The sequence below is a fragment of the Paramisgurnus dabryanus genome, chromosome 7 (assembly GCF_030506205.2).
Source record: "Paramisgurnus dabryanus chromosome 7, PD_genome_1.1, whole genome shotgun sequence".
Classification (NCBI taxonomy): Eukaryota; Metazoa; Chordata; class Actinopteri; order Cypriniformes; family Cobitidae; genus Paramisgurnus; species Paramisgurnus dabryanus.
In genome coordinates this window covers 43,391,216-43,408,232 of record NC_133343.1, presented here as the reverse complement: position 1 = coordinate 43,408,232, position 17,017 = coordinate 43,391,216, and the positions used below count along the sequence as shown (strand labels likewise).

The window sequence follows — 17,017 nt, the reverse complement described above, 5'->3', positions numbered from 1 at the left end:
AGCCTCTGTGCGATTAAGCTCACTGGAGGGAATGTGTATTTGCCTTGACGGTTGATATACGCAACAGTCGCAGTGTTGTCGGTGCGTACTAGTACATCCTTCCCTCGCAGCTCCATAGCGAAGCGTACAATTCCCAGATATACAGCCCACAACTCGCAGCAATTGATATGCCAGTGCAGCTGGGGTGCTGTCCACACCCCTGAAGCTGCAAGCCCGTCGTACGTAGCTCCCCAGCCCGTGTCGGACGTATCTGTGTAGACAACAGCATGCCGAGAGACCTGTCTCATGGGCACACCGGCCCTTTAGAAATGCGGGAGCTGACCACTGAGGGAATGTTAGGCCACACGCAGGTGTAATGGTTACACTGTGGATGCTGGCGCGCCACGCTCTCCTCGGGACTCGACCGTGAAGCCAACGCTGAAGCGGTCTCATATGGAGCAGCCCGAGCGGTGTCACATCCACGGCTGCTGCCATATGCCCCAGGAGCTTTTGAAATTGTTTCAGCGGGACCGCGTTCTTCCATCGAAATGAATCGAGGCAAGTCAGAATTGACTGGACGCACGCTTCTGTTAAACGCGCCGAAAAATCGATCGAGTCCAGTTCCATACTGAGAAAAGAGATTCTCTGCGTGGGGCAGAGTTTGCTCTTCTCCCAGTTGACCCGAAGACCCAAACAGGCGAGATGCCAAAGCGTTAAATCTCTGTGCTCGGAAAGCGTCCGCCGAGAATGCGCTATTGAGAGCAAATCGTCGATGTAAGCTAGAATGCGAACGCCGCTCTCTCTCAGGGGCTTTAACGCCGCTTCCACTACTTTCGTGAACACACATGGAGAGAGAGACAGCCCGAAAGGTAAAACTTTGTACTTATATGCCCGCCCCTCGAACGCAAAGCGGAGAAACGGCCTGTGACGAGGGAGAATGGACACATGAAAGTACACGTCTTTCAGGTCTATTGCTACAAACCAATCTTGGGGGCGGATCGATTGAAATATTTGCTTCGGTGTTAACATCCTGAAAGATCTCTTCTGAATAGCTCTGTTCAGAATGCGTAAATCCAAGATCGGTCGTAGCCCAACGCCTTTTTTGGGTACTATGAAATACGGGCTGTAAAACCCTGACCTCATCTCGGTTGGAGGGACCGGCTCAATATCGTCCTTCGTCAGCAGGACATCGACTTCTGCACGCAGGACATGTGCATCGGACGCTTTTACTGTGGTGAAACGAACGCCCGAGAATTTGGGTGTGTGCCGGTTAAATTGTATTTCGTAACCAAGACGGACCGTCCGTAAAACCCAACGAATCGTGTCCTCCCTCGTGCAGATCCCTCAAGGCCTTGGCTTGGTGAACCTGCAGCAACGCCATTGGGTGGGATTAACCCACTCTAACCCTACGATCTCCGCCGCTCGAGATAGCACAGCCACCATCTCCGGATCAAACTCCAGCGCCGCGACCCAACCATAGGGAGGAAGGACGTCGGGATCCACATCTGAGGGAGGCTGTGGATCCAGAGGCGCTGCAGTCTCCATTGTAACCTCTGCCGGCTGCGGACGAGGAGGCTGAGAGCTGGAGGACGAATCCCCCGGCCGGTTCAGCACAGTGATGCAGAGGTCATCCTTTGAGAGCCTCACAGCCGCACCGTGGCGGTGCTCAACACTCGCAGGACGAGAGTTGCGCCTTTCCCGGAGGAAAGACAACCGTCTCCCCAAACATGAGAGACAACGCTCGTGACCGTCCTTCGGACCGATGTACTTTCCGCACCCAAGATCACATGGACGAAAAGCCATCCTGAAAAGGACGCTGATCTCCAGATATACAAGAGAGTGGCTGCCTTTAACAAGGCACAAAGCTCTCTGTATTACTCTTTTAGGGAAATTCACTCAGATGCTCAGTTGATGATGCACACGGAGAGGCAACGCACACACTAAACTCAGAACTAAAAAGATGCAGAGCTGTGGAATACTGCGAGAGTCCACTGTGGTACTGCTAGTCCAACCAACTTCAGCAATCGAACCCAACAGAGTAGAGTAACTTCTCAGTAGCAGATACTGCCGGCTTTCGAAGCGATAAAATCTAATTTCGTATCCTGCAGCTGCGGCTTATATACGCACCTGCAGGGCGGGCCAGCATTATGCAAATACCTCAATGCCGTGCCGTCGTAGTGACTGACTGAAAGGGAACGATGTTATGTCAATGAAAGGAAACAACATGTCAAAAGAATAAAAGCAACCCAGCAAATAGTTGTCACGGTGGGTAAATACACTGCTCTCTCTGTGTCTCGTGTATGGTGTTTACTCACCTGTGATGTCATGTGCTCGTTATCCCGATTCCCTTCACCTGTGTTGATTGTCTCACTCCAGCTGCTCATCATTACAGACTCTCCATATAAACTCACTCTGCTCTCTGTTCCTCGTCAGATCCTCGCTCTTTGTTTGGTCTCCGTGTCTCTCTGGATTATTTGTACTGCGTATGTGGATTGTATCGTGTCGTCTTCGTGTTGGATGTTCCGGTCTCTGTTCCTGGGTTTTATTCCACTTCAGACCTACACCACCAACGACCTTCACAACCACCATCACCCGCTTTACCACCGTAGTCCTTCGAGCACCATTCCCATCATCTGGACATTGTGTTTGCTTATGTTCCTGTGTTTGTCTGCATCTCAAAATAAACCTGTGTTATTTTTCCTGCATCTGCTTCCAGCGTGTTTTTCGTTCACGACTTAACCCGCCATTCCCGGTTCCCCCCCCCCGCCTCGTCTCGTAGCAGGGGAACCAACCTATTCGGTGAATCGTATTCTGGACTCTAGGCGGAGGGGACGCGGATTTCAGTACTTGGTGGACTGGGAAGGTTACGGTCCGGAGGAGAGAAGTTGGGTACCTGCTTGGGACATACTGGATCACTCCCTTATTGATGATTACCATCAACAGGTACAGCAGGCTAGGAACGTCAGGTGACGTCCTAGGGGAGGGGATACTGTCACGGTGGGTAAATACACTGCTCTCTCTGTGTCTCGTGTATGGTGTTTACTCACCTGTGATGTCATGTGCTCGTTATCCCGATTCCCTTCACCTGTGTTGATTGTCTCACTCCAGCTGCTCATCATTACAGACTCTCCATATAAACTCACTCTGCTCTCTGTTCCTCGTCAGATCCTCGCTCTTTGTTTGGTCTCCGTGTCTCTCTGGATTATTTGTACTGCGTATGTGGATTGTATCGTGTCGTCTTCGTGTTGGATGTTCCGGTCTCTGTTCCTGGGTTTTATTCCACTTCAGACCTACACCACCAACGACCTTCACAACCACCATCACCCGCTTTACCACCGTAGTCCTTCGAGCACCATTACCATCATCTGGACATTGTGTTTGCTTATGTTCCTGTGTTTGTCTGCATCTCAAAATAAACCTGTGTTATTTTTCCTGCCTCTGCTTCCAGCGTGTTCTATCGTTACAATAGTTGAACCGGAAATCAGAAAGGGATACAAAATTATACTGATATCCAAGTCATTATTTGATAGTAGCACTTCCTTTAGCTTAGGGCATTATTGTGATTTTTACATCAGGAAATAGTGTACCTTTGTAGTTTTCCATATCACATAAACAGGTATGACCTTAGCTTATTCTGAGTTTATATTTTTGCTTGCGTCACACATTTTTCAGTTCTGGTCAGGCTGAAGAGTAGGAGACATTTATAAAGAGGCTGAAAGCAACTTTTAGTAAAGTGTAAGACTCATTCTTAGGTGCTGACTTAAGTGCTGCAAACTGAGGACTACAATTTCAACCTAAAATGGCTGCCCTTAACCTCTGAATCAGCCAATAGAAAGCTGGCAATGGTATACAGTCACAGCAGCATGTGACACCATACTTTCATGAATCATGAAGACATTACAATTATATTGGTATTTAAATATTTTAATTTAAATTTGCTTCTCAAAATGTTTAAAAATATAACACATAAGTACATGCATTTATTTAACACAATTTTGCACAATTTTGATTAAGTTTCAACATGTTAATGAAATATACAAACGTAATGTTATTTGAAAAATTAAGATGATAAATCACATCATTTGATTTCACTCCCAAGCTGTTTATAAAGAAAAGACAAAAGTTTGCAAACACTGATCAAGCCTGAACAAGACGATCAAGTTAAGTTGGATTTCTCTAGTTAAATGTCACAAGGTGACGATCTTTTCAGGGGCGGAACGCGAGTTAGGGAAGTTTGGTTCCGCCCGGATGGTTTCCACCCAGGCTACATTAACGACGCACTCTCTCACTTCCTGGTTTCCAGGGCAACGAAATTAGGGCTTTACGAGCCACAGGTGAAATACATTATGAAGCGGATGGTGATTGGAGGCTGGGCAGCCATATTGCGCCAGAACACCCACCACACACCAGCTTATTAGTGGAGAGGAGACCGAGTGATATAGCCAATTAGTATGAGGGATGATTAGTAGGCCAATGGGCAAGTTTGGCCAGGATGCCGGGGCACACCCCTACTCTTTTTCGAAGGACATCCTGGGATTTTTAATGACCACAGAGAGTCAGGACCTCGGTTTAACGTCTCATCCGAAGGACGGTGTTTTTTTGACAGTATAGTGTCCCCGTCACTATACTGGGGCATTAGGACCCACACAGACCACAGGGTGAGCACCCCCTGCTGGTCTCACTAACACCTCTACCAGCAGCAACCTGGTTTTCCCAGGTGGTCTCCCATCCAAGTACTGACCAGGCTCAACCCTGCTTAGCTTCAGTGGGCAAGCTGTCTTGGGATACAGGGTGATATGGCTGCTGGCTATAACCAGAGGTTATGGCCAGAACAAAGACACGCACCTTTTGAAGAGCCCGTAGGCTCTGTTGATCCGGGCTGCGCTACGAGCGCGCGGAAAGAGGACAGGAGCCACGAGAGGCGAAAGAAAGGCCAGCGTGGTGGGTGAGTCCTTTGTGCTGTGAAAACCTTTAAGTTTGACGTGGTGTTGTATATTGCTGTGGGTTGCTGTGGATTGCTGTATGTCTTGTCTGACAGACCCCCGCTTTCACGTACTTCGCTAAAGGAAGACCAAGAGGCTGCTGGCCCTAGCTTGATTTAACCCTGCATATGTTGTGAGCGTGTTTCAGAGTTTAGAAAATTAGCACGGCGCCCCGAGACGATCCTGTCCCGCCTAGACATTTGGTGGGTGGTGTGAGCGCCAACGAAGAGCTGGAGAAGCAGCAGCATCGTGAGTACGATTTGTGACAATTACTACTCAACACTGTAAACTGTGCGAGTCTTATTATTGCAGAGAGCGAGGTGAAGGGATTTTCATCGTCCCGTGGTCTCTACAAAGGGGCGCCCCTGTCCAGAGTTCGAACGCCGACGGCAGCGAGGAGAGGGAAGCGCTCGGCCCGGTGAGACGTTGAGTATTCCCACCCCCCTGCCACCGCACAGCCGTCGAGAGGGTTCGCCCCCAACGCCACGTAGGGACGGCTTACTCCATCAGGTGTTTCGCTAGGCGGATACCTGTGGAGGGAAGGACAGAGAAAGTGAATAACCTGAGGAGAGATCGAAGGAGCCTGTACTTACGGTGTGCTGTGTCCAGCTGAGAGGTGAGCACCATCCAAAGTCAAATAACTGTGTTTCTGTGTCTAAGTTGATACCTGTGGAGGAAAGAACAGAGAAAGTGAATAACCAGAGTGAGACCTGTACTTACAGTACGCTGAGCCCAGCCAAGAGGTGAGAGCCATTGTAAAGCAAACTGACTGTGCTTGGTGTCCAAGTCGATACCTGTGGAGAGAAGAGGAGAGAGAGTGATTATTCTGAGGAGAAACAGAGTGGAAACCTGTACTTACGGTACGCTGAGTCCAGCCAAGAGGTGAGAGCCATCGTAACACAAATTAACTGTGCTTTGTGTCCAAGACGATGCCTGTGGAAAGGGAAGAAAGAGAGCGAGTGGATGACCTGAAAAAGGAACTGCGTGAACCCCTGCCAGAGAGATAACGAGAGCCTGAAGAGGCCGTTATTTTAAGTTCCCCTCCCTCTCTCCCCTATTTATTTTATTTTAAGTAATTTAAATAAAGAGTATTTTAATATTATGCATACTGTGTGTGTCTGGTCATTGGGGTGGCTTTGGGAATCTCCTCGAGGTGGAGAAAGGGGCGTGACCTTATTTACATCTGGGTCCACCCCTACCTGTGACATAAACACCATTATAATTTTTGCCATCTTTGTCACTTTCACCTTTGCCTTGCTCACTGCTAACATTGCTAACATTATGTTTTGGGTCAGGGTTTTATACTCTATTAATATCACATTACATGTAATGGTTTCACTGCAATCTTGTAGATACTTCTCAATTTTTGGGGTTGATAATGCTATTGTAGATTTTATTTACATTTTATGTTTTTTATATACCTGTCATAAACTGTAAAACCAAAAGTGTCACTACTTAAAAAAACTTACTTCAATTGGTAACACCTAATATTTAAAAGTTTTTAACTTTTACCTGACAAAATTTAAGTTGAAAAAAACATTAAATGTTTAGGCAATATCAATAATTTGATCCAATTGAACTTTTTACCGTGTATATTATGCAAATGTATATACAATTTAAGTATGCTGTCTTGATAATCCCATAAAAAATCTTGGTACTGTGCAAGCACTTGAATAAGTTTACTAATATACATCTTATCCATTTTATACTGTATATTATATTGTGTAACAAGGCAACAAGACATTTTTTTTAAAGTGCTATAGAAATACATTTGAATTAAAGTAATTCCAACACATTCTTTGTAGTTAAGTGCATGATCTCCGCCTCTCTGCTGCCCTCTTGTTACTCTTAAGGTAATCTTATGACGAGTCAGGCAGACTAAAACAGGGCAGACAAAGACAGGACTCGTCACAGAATCACTGTACACTGACTACACATGCAGCTGTTATCTTAGACATGGCATTGAAAAAGAGGTTTTTAACCTCAACGGGACTTTCCTGGTTAAATAAAGGTAAAATAAAAAATAAAAATTTCATAATTGTCCGATTTTGAACACATTACATAAACAATAAATAGCACTATGCAAAGGAGATGCAACTTGCAGCTAATTTCTATTGGTTTACATTAGCTTATCGCTAACCTGTATGTATACATCGAAGACACCGACAGTTGCATAAGCATCTGCCAAATGTAACCGTAATATATTAACTGTAATACATACAAAATATGTCAGATGGGCAAATATAAAGTGGGTTAAGGGCAGGGCAGTGCACAGACCTTTTTAGGGGCATGTACTGAAACTGAAAAAGGGCACCCCCTCCAAATAAATATCACGTAATAATCGTCTTAAAAGCTTTATATTAATTTACTATTAATGATTGAAAAAATCACTATTAATCAATGAAAAATTACAGTTTATGATAGCTTGGCATTATACAGTGTAAAGGATATCTGGCCTTGTAAGTTGGCTTTAACAATTTACATACTGGGTGGTTGTATGTATTAGGCCTATTGTAGTCATGTGTTTGTGAACTGCTCTTGTGTACTCACTCTTATTTAATTGTAGAATATATTAATTTTAATTTTTTCAACTGCTTACATACATACATACAGTTAAATAAAAATATGTTTGAAGAAAAAAAGCTATTCTGAGCAACTCCCTTGACTAATTCAAGGCATAAGATACATACATATACAATAAGTTTTATCCAGATAGCATATTGTAATGAGTGGCAGGGCAATATACTGTACATACTTGTATCCTTTACACGTTTCTCGTCTTCTATCCAGTTTTCCTTAACTGGGCATCTGATGTCTAAGACCTTTAATCGCTAATGTTTTTGGTGTTAATGTAGGATAGACATTTACCCGCGCAGGCGCGTCTTCTCGCGGGTCTGAAATGTGTTGACTTTAACCCGGGCTGCATAGTTAAACAGTTAATACGTGTCATGCAAAAAAGCGGTAAAAACCCGACTCTGCGTTCTGTATTGTTGTCAGGGGTGCCCTTCACATATGTGAACAGTTGTTTAAAAAACTGCTCGCGCTTTGTAAAAAACTTTTGGTCGCAGTTTGGAGCCCTTGGTGCCCCCTGATTGCCCACTCGCCTAATCCCTTCTATGGCTCAATTTATAAAACATGCGCCGTTATAGACATACTAGTGTTACTTTCTTAATGTGGCAGTATTGTACTCAAACAACAAGATATTTATTTACCGTTGCAAGACGTTCAGCTGCTCTGACTGCTGTGGAACTTAAAGCTTGCTCAGAGGTGGAAAAAGTAATAAAATATTGTACTCAAGTAAAAGTAAAGTTACTTTAATAATATTTTACTTAAGTAAAAGTAAAGTTACTTGTCTAAAAATCTACTCAAGTAAAAGTAAAAAGTAACTCATTTTAACTTTACTCAGAGTAAAAGTTACTTTTTTTTTACAGCAGCAAGAGGTGGAGGATTCTAGTATAGTTAAAAAACGACAAGGGAATATACATCTCAAACTAGTTGTTTTTAATTGTAGGAACATCTTTACAATTAAAGTGCAATAACAAAAAGTTAATAAAATAAAAAGCTTTTTTAAAGTAAGAAACATTTATGGAATTGTTTAATGATTTTTACATGTGAGTTATGCACTTTTGAAGGTGGTCAGCAGCTTGTAAATACAATCACTATAGTAAGGTTGTAATTGATGTATTGCTGGTCACATACATTATTTTATTAAACTATATATAGTTTAAATGAGCATATAATAAGATGAGTGCCATATCTATATACATTTGACACGTATCTTCTTACTTCCCTGACCTGGGTACCTGATGACCTTTATTCCTCTCTCTCTCTCTCTCTCTCTCTCTCTCTCTCTCTCTCTCTCTCTCTCTCCTCTCTCTCTCTCTCTCGCTCTCTCTCTCTCTCTGCAATGTCTAATGACCTGCGCATTCTCGAGGACGTTTTGAAGTTGTGTTTGACTTGACGCGAAGCTGCTAGACCTCGGAAGATAATGCGCATGGTATTAAAAACGCGTCGTGCAATTTCGTACTTAAGAGCATGAATCCTACCTTTCATAGAAATGAAACACTGGCTTCGCGTCAGTGGTCGCTTAAATATGACCAGGGGTTTCTTTCATAAGATTTGAACTGAGGCGGGTCTGCATTAGCGCGCGCCTGTCTCGTCCGTCTCCATGGTTCTTTTTGCGCGTTTCCCCGTGCCCCACCCATTTACATCCATTGCGCGTCTTTATCACCTTGCTTTTTAAAATATTTTTTTACTCAGTAACGGATATGATTTAAAATGTAGCGAAGTACAATACTTTAAACAAAACATACTTAAGTAAAAGTAAAAGTACAGATTTTAAAAACTACTCAAAAAAGTAAAAATACACAAAAAAACTACTCAATTACAGTAACGTGAGTAAATGTAATTCGTTACTTTCCAACTCTGAGCTTGCTGCACTCAGGGGGCGGAGTTAAGAGGTTTGACTGACAGTTTGAGCGGATCCAAAAATATTTTGTTTTTTAAAACATTTTATTTGATAAATTTATTTGTAAAACAGACAGGCAGACGTAAATGCTTAACAATAGCGTTGATTTATATATTTAAAAAAAATTAATTAAACACCTCAAAAAAAAAGGGCACTTCGGTCTCCCTTTCCCTACGCGGGTGCTCCTCAGCTGGTAGACGACATGATTGATCGAAGATACGATTGTACAACGCACGCAAGTATTCACTAGAAAGGGCTGTTCTGTATTCCTCCTTGTAATCTATTGCCTAATGCTGATGCTTTAGCGCTGATGTCGCTGTTGTGTTGAGGATTGTTTTGCTGCTTCCTCTAAGGACGAGAGCTGTCAAGCCACACTGGAGCTGGACCGGCCCAGCTGCTGAACAACTCGAGCGAGTGGGAGAGAAAAGCGTCATTTTCCACTGGGACAGAAAAGTAGTTTTAAGTAGTGCTAATCTCTGCTGTCGCTTTTGTTTGTATTGATTGCTGCTATTCCTCTTGTTTGGGTCGGAGGAGTTATGCTGCCTTAGAGGAGACACAACCTCCGGGATTCCCAGCTCTGATGCACCTACCCTCGGACACGCGTACTGGGAACTCCTGACCTTCGGGATAGCCCGCCCAGCCTGAATTGAGTTAAACTGACGGACTAAAGACCAAGTTGGACAGCTCTTTGTTGTTTGAGAATAGACTTTATTCAATTAGATCTGCCCTAGTTTTTAATGAGTAAATTATAAATACATACATTTTCAAGGTTTCTAAAATATCTGTTTGGCTCTAGTTCCTGGGATTCCTCAGTGTGTAGAGGGGTATTTCTGACATCTTTCTCTGGCGTAGTCGACAGGATCCCAGCAACATGAGCCAACAGAATAATGATGGGCAGTCGGGTAGTAATGTAGCAGCCCCCCCAATGTCACCGCTAATTATGCCCTGGTTTTTCAGTGCGTCTTGGGCCCCTAAGTTTTCTGGAGAGCGACACAAGTTTGGAGAATGGCAGACCCAGATGAGAGCCATGTTACATGCTCAACCCCTGACTGCCCAACGACAGGTAAACTTTGTTTTAAGCACATTGGATGGAGAAGTTTGACGGGAAGCAGCTCTCCAACCAGATGTAGACCGCACTGATGGTGAGAAGGTCATAGAGGCCTCAGGGGGAATTTTTGGGGATGCAACCAACCTTGCTCAGCGACGTGCAGATTCCTATAAATGTCACCAGGGCCCAGATGAGAACATCAGTCTGTTTGGCTTAAGGCTATAAGAAGGTTATGCTAGGTGGCGTGCCTGGAGAGTTCCAGCCCATGGGCTGCACCAATCATACTGGTAAAGAAGAAGGAAGCCTACCCCCTTCCCTGCATTGAGGAGTCTCTGACTAGTCTTAAAAGAGCCCAGTGGTACTCAACTTTGGACTTGGCCATTGGCTATTGGCAAGTCGAGGTAGATGAAGGGGACAGGGAGAAGGGCTATATGAGTTTAACGTATGCCCTTTGGGCTTTGTAACGCGCTAGCAACGTTCCAAAGACTTATGCAACGTTGTCTTGGTGAATTCCTGAACGAATCACTATTGATACACTTCGACAACGTCATTGTATATTCATCAAACTTTGACCAGCATCTCCAGGATTTGGACAGAGTATTTGAGCGACTCAATGCCATGGCTTAAAACTCCAACCCAAAAAGTGCCGATTATTCAAGAAACAAGTGACTTATTTGGGAGATATAGTAAGTTCAGCAGGGGTGGCCACTGACCCTGAAAAGATTGCAGTAATTCAGGCCTGGACAGCTCAGCAGAATGTTCGTCAGGTCCGCTCCTTCCTTGGACTCGTGGGGTATTACCGCCGGCAGAGATGGGCATAAATACATGGAAATGTATTTCAAATACAAATACAAAATACTGTGTCGAAAAATGTATTTAAGTAAAAATACAAAATACACAAAATACATGTAAAATTTGTGATTCAGTGCAAGTATCTCTATTAGGCTGAAATCTATCTGGGTCTATTTCTGAATGCCTAAAAAGCATTTTGATGTGTGCAACTGCTTAGAAACTTTTGTTTTATTTTATACCTCTTGCCTTCCCCTACCCTGTAGGAAATAAAAACTACAAAAAAACCTTGGTAACACTTTACTTAAAGGGATGTGCATAAGACTGATATGATACCTACATAATCATAACATGACACGTGTCAAGAACATGAAGAAGATTTTATGCACATTTATGACAACTGCCATTAAGTGTCATTTACTCAATTATGTAATTTTGAAAGCAAAGATGACATTGTTTGAGATATCCTTGTCATGACAACTTGACATTAACCAATACATCATAACTTGTCATGACAACTTAAGTTTGATAATTATTGTTTATGACAGATTTATAACAAGTTGTGTTGTATTGGTTTATGTCAAGTTGTCATAACAAAGACATCTCAAACCAGACCCGGGGTGGGTAATCGAGAGGACCGGGAGAATTCCCGGTGGGCCGCTTCACTTTTGGGTCGGTCGAGTTTTTTTTTTTACATTTGTCACGTCAGTGAGTCTATCTTCTCTTAAATGACACTTCACACGTTTCGCATTGGCAGCGCGCAGCCTCTGCATGGGTTGTACCATGTGAGGGAGTTTTCCCCTCCCCTCCCATAGAGTTGGTTCGGTCCATAGCACGTCCAAGAAAACTTTTCTCCGGTAGGCTGGGCCGGCCCTAACGTAACAATACGCGTCTGAGAGGAGGAGGGCGTAAAAAACAGGTTGAAGAAAAAAATCAATTGGAAAAACATGCTGCCAAATGTGCCAAACTTACAGATTTTTTTTTTTCAAGAGGACAAACAAAAGTGACAACAACAGGTAATTTAAAGAGAAATAAGCCTAGTAATGATTAGCATTAGCAACGTAGTTATTCGGCTAATACCGTTGTCAAACTATTTACAAGTCAACATTTTTTTTGTTAAAATATTAGCTTTTTGTGTATACATGGCGATTCATAGACTTTGAAAATATTATGCAAGCAGCTTCTGAGCAGCAGATAAGCCAGTTCCCCACTGAAAATGAGGAGGCCATGAATAAACAATATGAATTAAAGTTATTTAACCCTCGGGTTGTGTTCAGAACCCTATAACACCTTTTGTGTTCCCAGTCAAAAATGACCAGCCTAAAAAAAGCTTATAAATCACTTGTTATGCTATATACACTAGTCAACATTCAAAGTGGATCAAAACGTTTAATAAAAGTTTACATAAAACCAATACCTAATACCCATTCTTGTCGTAGGACAAACATTTTTGATCCACTTCAAATGTTGACTTGTATATTTACCCAATATTGGATTTAATATTTTTGTCAATTTGTTTATTTTTTTTAATTAGGACTGGGTTTTATATTTAGGGGTCAAGCACCGAAGGTGCTGAGACACCTATTGTTATTGTCAGTATTATTATTATTATATTTCCCCAATGGGAGTCTATGGCAGCCCTATAAACCGTACATAGGAAAATTATGAAATTTGGCAGAGTTGTAGAGGTGATCCTGAAAAGTCAAGTGACCAAAAATGGGGTCTCTAGCACTAACTCTATAGCGCCACCATCAGCTCAAAAATTCAATGTTCAAATGGTTATAACTGCTGATCCGCTTGATCTATGAAAATTCTACTTAGTACACGTGATTGCTCTCCTCATGCTTATTGTTTTTAATTCCTTACAGTAAAACTCCACCCATTACAGTAGCAGCCATTTTGAAATGTACAGTATTCCGTTTATTCGCTACTCCTCCTTCAAATTTGGTTCAATTGTTATGAAATTTGGCACAGGTGAACTTTGGAGTGAGCCGCACAGAAATGACTGAACAGAATTTTGATATTTATCCTTGTTTAAAAGTAATAAATGCGCAAACTTAACGAGGTTGACGCAAAAATGGTTCTGAAGCTGTAGCTCGGTCATTCTTTGATCAATTGAAATGAAATTTGGTACACTTCATGTGGACCATGAACTTGGGGTTCATGCCAAATTTGGTGACAGCGCCACCTATAGGTCATGAGATATGAAAATAGGCTATTTTTGCCCATAACTTCTGAATTATTTGTTAGAAAATTATGATCTTGATGTCTATGGATTGCTTACCTCATGTCGTATCTGTCGATGTGTATTATGCCGGGTTTGACCGAACCGCCTGTCCGCCATTTTGAAATTTCACATAATTTGTTATATTTTTTTAACTATTGGACATATTCCCGCAAAAATTAGTAAGGAGCTTCGACATGATGTCCTGAAGGTACCTGGTAAGTCAGAGTACAGCGCCACCTAGGGGTTATAAACTGTAACAGTTCTTATAGAACTGCTTATAACTTCTGAATACTTTGTCTGATATCAATTTCTTTGTGAAATTGTATTCACTGGTTTATGCCGATTGCAAAGATACCTCGTTTGTCATTTTCCAACATTCTGTTCATGTGTTATTGTAAAGCATATGGTAGATGATTTTTTTGCTACTCCTTTTACAAATTGTGTTTATTTTATGCCAGGTACTGCTCGTATAATGTTTGGAGCAATCCGCACAGAAATGACTGAACAGATTTTTGATATTCTGTTCTCTTTCTTAGAAATACCACTCCAAAGTTGACCGTGTCTATGACGTTGTCTATTTGTCATAGTAAATTAATGTGACTGTATATTACATTGTATAGCATTACTATACAGAATGATCTTCTTGTCTTCAATCTCACTTGAGCTTTTTGATTCTCATACATATTGTATTTCTGTTAGTTCTGCTCTGCACTGTCAATTCTGCATCTGTGTTGATTGGCACATGTCAATCCTTGCAGCACCTAAGCTGTTTTTTTGCTGCCGCTTGAGCTGTGTTAACTGAGTTGCGCATCTAGTAATCACATGCCATGAGATTCTGAGGTCATGGGTTCGAATCCCATGCGCAGTGATTTTTGTCTTAACTTTTTTCTCACTTAAGTTTTGTGATTTTCATACTATACATTGTATTTCAGTTATTTGTGCTCTCTGTTGTCATTTCTGCACTTTTGGTAATTGCTGGATATCAATGTTTATAGCTCTAAAGCTCGTTTCTATAGCTTGGACACACCAACTCAGTGGTTTAATTGTTTACTCAGTGGCGCATGCGATAAGTTCCATGCTTTGGCAACCTGAGGTTATGGGTTTGAATCCCATGTGCAGTGATACTTTGTCTTAACTTTTTTTCTCTCTTAAGTTTTGTGATTTTCACACTATACATTGTATTTCAGTTATTTGTGCTCTCTGTTGTCATTTCTGCACTTTTGGTAATTGCTGGATATCAATGTTTATAGCTCTAAAGCTCGTTTCTATAGCTTGGACACACCATCTCAGTGGTCTAATCGTTTACTCAGTGGTGCATGTGGTAAGTCCCATGCTTTGGGAACCTGAGGTCATGGGTTCGAATCCTAGCTCTTATATCACTTATTGAGATTTCCTTTTGTGTTCACTTTTAAAACTTTCTTCTCGACCTGTCTGGTTTTCCACACGTGTTATATTTTTGCCATCTATACTGTTGTCGTTCCGCACTGCAGTGGTTCTGCTCTGCATTTGCTTTGCTTCGGGTTCGGGCTCTGTATTGCGCGCTTTCTGCGCTTTGCGCATTTGCTGCGTCGTGTGGTGTTTGCTGTGCTTTGGGTGCTCATTGCGCTGAAGGTGCTTGGCCCCGCAATTGCTGCTTGCAGCTATATTTCTATTTGCATCTGATTAATCATAGGCCTCATAGCATTAGCAATGCTAATAATTTATCAACCTTTTCTTGTGGAATAGATCCAAAAAGGGCTGGGTTATTTTTGACCCATAATGGGTAAATATTGGACAGAATCAATGTTTTAACCCAACTGTTGGGTTATTATAATCAATGGTTGCATAACAACAACCCAACATTGGGTTATTTTTAACCCAGCATGTGTTCTGTCCAGTATTTACCCATTATGGGTAAAAAATAACCCAGACATTTTTAGAGTGTAGAGGAATATTTTTGTTAACTTCTCATCTTAAGTGAAATATTATTTAACTTTTACCTTATTTGTTGAACCATGATATTAATAAAAACTAGTAAGAGCTGAACTGTTGCTTTATTTATCCAATATGAAAAAAGTGCTAATTTGGAATAACACTATGGAAAAAGTGGGCCGGTCTTGGGCGTGAAACTCCCGGGCTGAAAAGTGGCCCCACTCCGGCCCTGTCTCAAAACAATGTCATATTTACAATAAAAATGACATAATTGAACAAATGAGACTTAATGACAGTAGTCATAAACGTTCATAAAATCTCCTTCATATTCATGACACGTGTCATGTCAGCCTTATGAACATATAAAACATCATAAAAACTTTTTGGTGTCGTCAAAATGACCCACAACATAATCAGTTTATATGTGAAGAAATCCATGCATTTACAAATTTCTCAAGAGACGAGTGTTTGACAAATTATTCGGCAAACTACTTCCTCTCATCGCTGCTTTTTGATTGGTTTGAGAACAATTACTCAAGAGTCGCCCTCTGTCATTTCACAGAATTATACAAGGGAGAGCACGTCAAGCATATAAGCCTTGTAGGTTTACTGAGGACCCCGCAGGTTCAGGCCGTAGAATAGAGCCATGCGAATTGCAAAAGTGTAAACAAGGCTTCAACTGCACAAAGCTAAAGAGAAACCAGCAACTGTGTGCTAATTCCACCACTTGCTGTGTCACGTGTGAAAGGGCCTTTATAGTAAAACACCACCGTTTTTCTATATTTTACTATGTTCTTGCCTCAACTTAGAAGAAAGAATGAATACATACCTTTCTTTTTTCAATGCGTGCACTTAATCTTTGCACAGCGTGTCATGAATGTGTTAGCATTTAGCCTAGCCCCATTCATTCCTTAGGATCCAGACAGGGAAGAATTTAGAAGTCACCAAACACTTCCATGTTTTTCCCCATTCGAAGACTGTTACATAAGTAGTCACATGAGTAAGTATGGTGGCACGAAATAAAACGTGGTGATTTTTAAGTGGATAAAAAATGAGAACTATATTGTATGACCGAAGAGAACTTAGTTTGCATCACTTCAACCTCTGCCGCAGTAACATCATCACTCAAGATGTTATGCGCTGAGGTAGAAATGCTGCAAACTAAGTGCTCTTCCTCCATGCACTGAAAAAATATAGTTATGTATTAATTTGTCTAAATTGAGGTAAGAACATAGTAAAATATAAAAAATTGTGGTTTTCCTTTAGGTCAAAAGTGTAGGCCTATTTGTCAGCGTTCCACACTCTGTCTCAGGCGTGCATTAAACTGCCTGCCAACGTGCAAGTGTGAATTTGAATTTCCTTTCGCGACAGTAATAATAACACAAATCACATCACATCCAATAACTCAATCGCCCTTGCTTTTTTTCCCACTCCAACATTTCAATTCTTCCTGCCCACTAAAAGCTGCAATGATGCTTACCTGAACTCTGGTGTCTGGTCTGAACTAGTTGATGCATGAATACAGCACCCTGACTGGTTGACTGGCTCAAAGTATTTTGTGTATTTTAAAAATACAAAAATACTCATCTTAAATGTATTTAAATACAAATTAC

General features: G+C 41.9%; 1 pseudogene; it reads right to left on the bottom strand.

Moving 5' to 3' along the window:
* Positions 1 to 4,670: 4,670 nt before the first annotated feature.
* LOC135751939 (5S ribosomal RNA) lies at positions 4,671 to 4,787 on the bottom strand (annotated as a pseudogene).
* Between the last annotated feature and the right edge of the window lie 12,230 nt (positions 4,788 to 17,017).